Genomic DNA, 5,497 nt, shown 5'->3' on the forward strand with positions numbered 1-5,497 from the left:
CCAGGGATCGAACCCGGGTCTCCCGCATTGCAAGTGGATTCTTTACCAGCTGAGCCATATAAATGCCACTATGCTTGCTAAGTCACTTCAGTCGTGTCTGACCCTCTGCGACCCCGTGGACCATGGCCCGCCAGGCTCCCCTGTTCATGGGATTCTCCAGGCAAGAACACTGCAGTGGGTTGCCATTTCCTTCTCCAAAATGCCAGTATAAAACTAAGAAAGTATTCCAACATACAGGCAGCAGTTAATGCTGAAAAACAAGGCATAATACATTTAATTTTTTTCCATTTCCTAAATTGTCTTCAATTACACTCTACTACTAGACTATCTGAAGCCCAGAACCTTCCCTTGAAACCAAGGACAAAGGCAAGAAACTGTGGAGGCGCAGTATTTGAAAATATATTCAGACACAGAATGATAGTTGAGCTTTATTTTATGCTACAAGAAATATTGAAACACCCTCCTCTTCCTCCAGCCAGAGGAAAACAACAAGGCCAAGAGTGCCCAAAGGCCAAGAAAAACAAACAATTAGGCCCTCATAATAAATCAGCAACCAGTGTAGGAATCAATGCCCTGGGGAAGGATGCACTGCCTAGGTTAATCTTAGGTGCTCTTACTTGGCCTAGGATCAGGGATAACCAGGGGCACAAAGTACCCTGTCATTGGTTGGTTGATCCCAACCAACAGGAAAAGCTGCTTGAGACAAGAGATGATGGAAATTCGGAAGTGGCCACCATTTTTAGCAGTCAGCCAGCTAAAAAGGGAGGGAAAAAGAAAATCAAATTAAATGTGGGAACTGTTCCTCTAATTCTCTCTGCCTCCTCAGCTGGTGACAGGCTCCCTGCACATGTCTACATCCCTAGACTTCGCCTTTCAGGGGTTTCCAATTGACTATTAGAATGACCCCAGACACCTGCCACCCGCCCAGGCCCCTTTGCAAACTAACATCGCTAGGATGCTGCCGTTCACTGTGAGCTCCTTCCCTACTGCCCTGTGGTAGGGCTGGACGCGTGGGCTCAGGGACTGGCGGGCCATCTCTGCCTCCATGGGTGATGGGAAGAGCACTACGATGGAGCTGGTGGAGGCGAGGTTAAGGGACCATCTCACATCAACCTTGCCTGTGCCTCAGGCCTACTCTTCATTCAGAGGCCTGTTTCCTTCTGGCCGTTCTCACTTGTCTCCATCGCCACACCAATCTGCTCCCAGCCCTTCCAGTCCCTCAGGCCATCTCCACCCACCATCTCTCCCTGCCACCCCTGACCCATACCCCCGAGGCCAGACCCTCCAGCCGTCTTCTTGGTCTCCCTCCCCACAGCCCTTCCTATCCCCAGGCTGACCGCCTTCTCTCCATTCCACTGTCTACAGTAGGCCGATTCCTCCCTGGTCCAACCCCTCACCTCTCTTCAAATAGGATACAAATTGAGAAGTTGGCTTCTAGGCCCTCTGGCCACGGGCAGCACATGCCCACCAAGTCCCGATGCAGCATGTCCACCAGGCCACGGCCCGGTGTGTTCTCTTGGCCCTGGGGTGGCATACCACCGGGCCCTGGCACCACATGCCCACCTGGTCCTGGGTCGGTGTGGCCACCCGGCCCTGGCATGGCTTGTCCACCTGGCCAAGGCGCAGCGTGTCCACCGGGCCCTGCCAAGGCCTGTCCGCCCAAGCCTGGCAAGGCGTTTCTGCCAGGTCCCGGAGCTTGAGGTACATGAGCTGGTTCTGGGGCACCAGCCGCGGCTGCACTTGCCTCTCCCACGCCTCTGAGGCCCTGGTTCCCTTCGGGGCCATTTGGGTCACCAGGTTTATCCGGGCCTCCATGGCCTCTAGCACCTCCTGCCATGCCACCTCTGCCGGCACCTGGGTCTGCAACCTCCAGGACCACTCATGCTGCAGTTCAGCCCACCACGGCCAGCCGGACCGTCTGAGGGGCTGAGGCACCCAAAGGAAACCACGCTCCTGGGTGGGTGACGTTACTATGGGTGCCGAGAACGCCTATGCAATCAGGCCCTGACATCAGTCCCTGGATGTCCCTCCTAGGTGGTTATGAGCACGTGACAGTTTCCCACCAAACGTGGAAACACCAAGTGAGCCCCTTCCCCTTACACCTCTGCTGCCATGTTCACACGTGACCAGCCTTCTGACTTCAACTTCTGGAAGGGAGTCGAGCACCAGGGCCAGGCCCGGTCGGTCCCATTCGTCTCCCACACGTAGATCAAGTCTGCGATCTTGTCCGTGCATGTGGGCATGTGCAGGTGCATGCACATGGGGGTGCGCTGGGAACCGGCCCTGCAGTCCTGAGACCAAGAATGTGGAGTAGGCTGTTCCTGCCCACCTGGAGAGGGAAGTGGGGACTACTGTTGTGCCCACTGGGGAAGGCATGGGGCAGGGATGCTTGCGGGTCCAGGCACACAGACTGCAGGGACTCCAGGCTGTGGGCGAGCCCCGGGCTCCTCAGAAGCACCGGAGGAACCAGCTAGACTCAAGGGCAGAGGGAAGGGTCCTGTTCTCCTGGACACTCGCAGTCTCTTGCCCTCTCCTGCTGGCACAGCTCTCATGGCCTTTCCCTCCCCAGGGTCAATGTCTTGAGGCTGTCCAGAAGGCTGGAGGTACCAGGGGACCTCAACTGGGAGGTGACCCTGTGTCTGCTGATCTGATGGGTGCTGGTCTACTTCTGTGTCTGGAAAGGGGTCAAGTCAACAGGCAAGGTACATCCGGAGGAGACCCTGTGGCTGAGGTAGCACTGCCTGGGCGTGGGGTTCATCTGCCAGGGACCACTGGTGACATGGGAGGTGACTGCATCAGGGGTTGTACTTCAATCCGGTCCCTGAGCCCCACCCCCTGGCTGGAGAGTCCTCGGCCCCCCAGCAGCATTCCCTCACCCACACTGGAGGGGAAGAGCCACCAGCATTGGCTGACCCTTTCCTGTGTGGGGGGCATCCCCATCCCACCTTTCCACCCTCCCAGTTTCTGTTGATTCTGGCTCCCAGTCAGTTTTAGGGTGTGCAAAGACCTGGTCTACTGCCTATGTCTGTCCCCTGCTCTGTGGCCAAGAGGACCCCAGGGGGAGCCTGGACATGTCAATGTATGGCAAAAACCACTATAATACTGTAAAGTAATCAGCCTCCAATTGAAAAGATAAATTAATTAAAAAAAAAAGAAAGAGAGAAGTAAACAGGTCAGTATTTCAAATTCTTGGAATATATTAATACTTTAAGGAAATAACCATTAATGGAAAGAATTATAAATTCCACTAATTCATTAACCATAGTAATGAAAAACGTGGAAACAACTTACATGTTCCATAATGAGATTATTATTGTTGTTGTTGTTTTTATTTAAAGACCCAATTTTAATTTTTTGGCCACGCCACAAGACATGTGGGATCGTAGTTCTGCTGCCAGGGATTGAACCTGCAGCCCTCACACTGGAAGTGCATAGTCTTATCCACTGGACTGCCTGGGAAGTCCCAATAATTACATTATGTTGCATCTTCTATCTATTGAATAACACATTTCTGAAGAGAATTTAGAAAGTGGAAAAGCTAGTATACCAAATGAAAAAAAATTCAGGAAAAAAATTAAAGCTAAACATGATAACTTCTACATCACATGCTATTATATATTTAATGTGCAAGTACAACTAGAAAAAATTCTTAAATGTAGACAGTATTTAGTGCTGAACATAGGGCTCGATTTTCATTTTCCCAAATTGTTTTCAATTCCCTTGTTATTGGAATTCAAACATCTGAATTTCAGTACCTTCCCTCTAACACGAGAACAAAGATAAAAAGTGTTTTTAAAATCCAAAGCGCATTAGCTGAAAAGAAACTGGGGCACAAAAAGTGACTTAGTTTTATTTTCTGCTGTAATAAACACTGAAGCACCCCACTCCTCAAGCAGCAGGGAAACAAAGCAAGTGAACCAAGAGAGACCAAAGGCCAGTAAAGGCAAAAACTTAGACTCAAATAACAAAGTGGCGATGACTCTTAGCTTGAATTCCCTATGCCCCGCTGAGTAGGGGACACAAGGTTAGGCCTCAGCCCCTTTCCTCAGCGAGGTGGGAGCCCAAGGCTCCGAATGTTCTGAATCACCAGGGAAAGCTGATCGAGGAATGGGTTCATGGAAAGTCGGATGAAAGCAATGTCTTCAGCAGTCCATCTACTAAAAGCAGGGAAAAGAAAATCAGGTTAAAGGGAAGATTGCTCCTGTAGGTCTAGGGTACCAACCCCCCTCCTTATACCAAGCCCCACAGTGTCTCCATCATAGCACGCTTAAGAGGGAACTCAGACCACAGCACCCGCCACCCCCCACTTCCCAAGGCAAACTCGTCTGGAACTCACACAAGCAGGTCACTGCCATTCACTGCAAATTCCTTCCGAATCAATCCTTGGTGGCGTTGGGCATCTGGGAGCAGAGATCTGCGAGCCATGTCTGCCTCCAGGGGCGACTGGAAAGGCACTCTGAGTGTGCTGGGAGAGACACGGTTAAGGCACCATCCATTACTGAATTTTCTGGTATCTCGGGCTTCCTCACACCTCAGAGGCCCGCTTTTACCCCAGGATGCCCATCCTCCCAACCACAACCTGAGACCACCCTGAGCTGCCTCCCTAACCCTTCGGTCCATCTCCCCCACCCTCCAGGCTCCTCAGGCCTCGACAACCTCCTTTCCTGCCAGGCTGCCCAGTCCTGCTGCCCCGGATCGCCCCCGTACTCCCTTCTATCCCTTCCTCAGGCTGCCGGCATGTTTCCCACCACCACACCACTGACCCTGCCCAGAAAGGCTCCATGAAAAGGATACAGCACCACCTCTTCACGTCTACGCCTTACAACCACGGGTGCTACATCTCCAGCAGGTCCTAGGCCACCTGGTGCCTGCTCACACCGGGGACAAGCTCCAGGATCTTCCATCACCGCTCTTCCTCTGCCAGGCCCACCCCGGCCTTCTGGGGACCGGTGATGATCCTCACCTTCGGCGCTGCCTGAACCACTCTGGCAAGGAGGTGCTCTGGAGCTATGCTGGTCATCTCGGCCCTCTGCACCACCGGCACCACCACGCGATGCCTGCATGGCTGCTGCGCGTCTCCCTCAGATGCCAAATAAGGGGCGGAGAGACTGGGCCCCTCACGAAGTCCCTCCCCTTCTGCGCAAGGACGCCAAAAGTGCGCCTGCGCATACAGCCCAGCCACCCATGGGCTGCCATGGAGACCCCGTGAGGCTGGAGGGACTCCGCTCCGACACAATGCCACGCTCCTTTCAGGTGCCCCCGATGCGCCTGCGCACACGGGCCCCTCCAGTGCCGGCTCAGATGGCGTAGAATGGAGCCCGCCAAGTGTCCACGGAGACGTCACTGAGACACAAATGCCAACTTTCCCGTCTCATGGCCTAAAGCTAGTTCCACAGTGCAACTTTGATTTCTCCAACGTATGCCGCAAAGGGTCTCACGGGACTAAGGTGGGAGTCGAGGGCAAGGGGCCAAGCCACACCACCCACCCTGGTCCCCT

The 5,497-nt window shown here is 53.5% G+C and overlaps 1 long non-coding RNA gene across 1 annotated transcript; it reads right to left on the reverse strand.

Moving 5' to 3' along the window:
• Positions 1-3,291: 3,291 nt before the first annotated feature.
• On the reverse strand, positions 3,292-5,162 carry LOC145535548 (uncharacterized). The gene is made up of 3 exons (XR_014075463.1): positions 4,795-5,162; positions 4,337-4,465; positions 3,292-4,157 (listed from the first exon to the last, which is right to left on the reverse strand). It is a non-coding gene; the product is annotated as an uncharacterized LOC145535548 (long non-coding RNA).
• Between the last annotated feature and the right edge of the window lie 335 nt (positions 5,163-5,497).

This window comes from Giraffa tippelskirchi, chromosome X (genome assembly GCF_054371585.1).
Source record: "Giraffa tippelskirchi isolate mGirTip1 chromosome X, T2T-mGirTip1v1.2.pri, whole genome shotgun sequence".
Classification (NCBI taxonomy): Eukaryota; Metazoa; Chordata; class Mammalia; order Artiodactyla; family Giraffidae; genus Giraffa; species Giraffa tippelskirchi.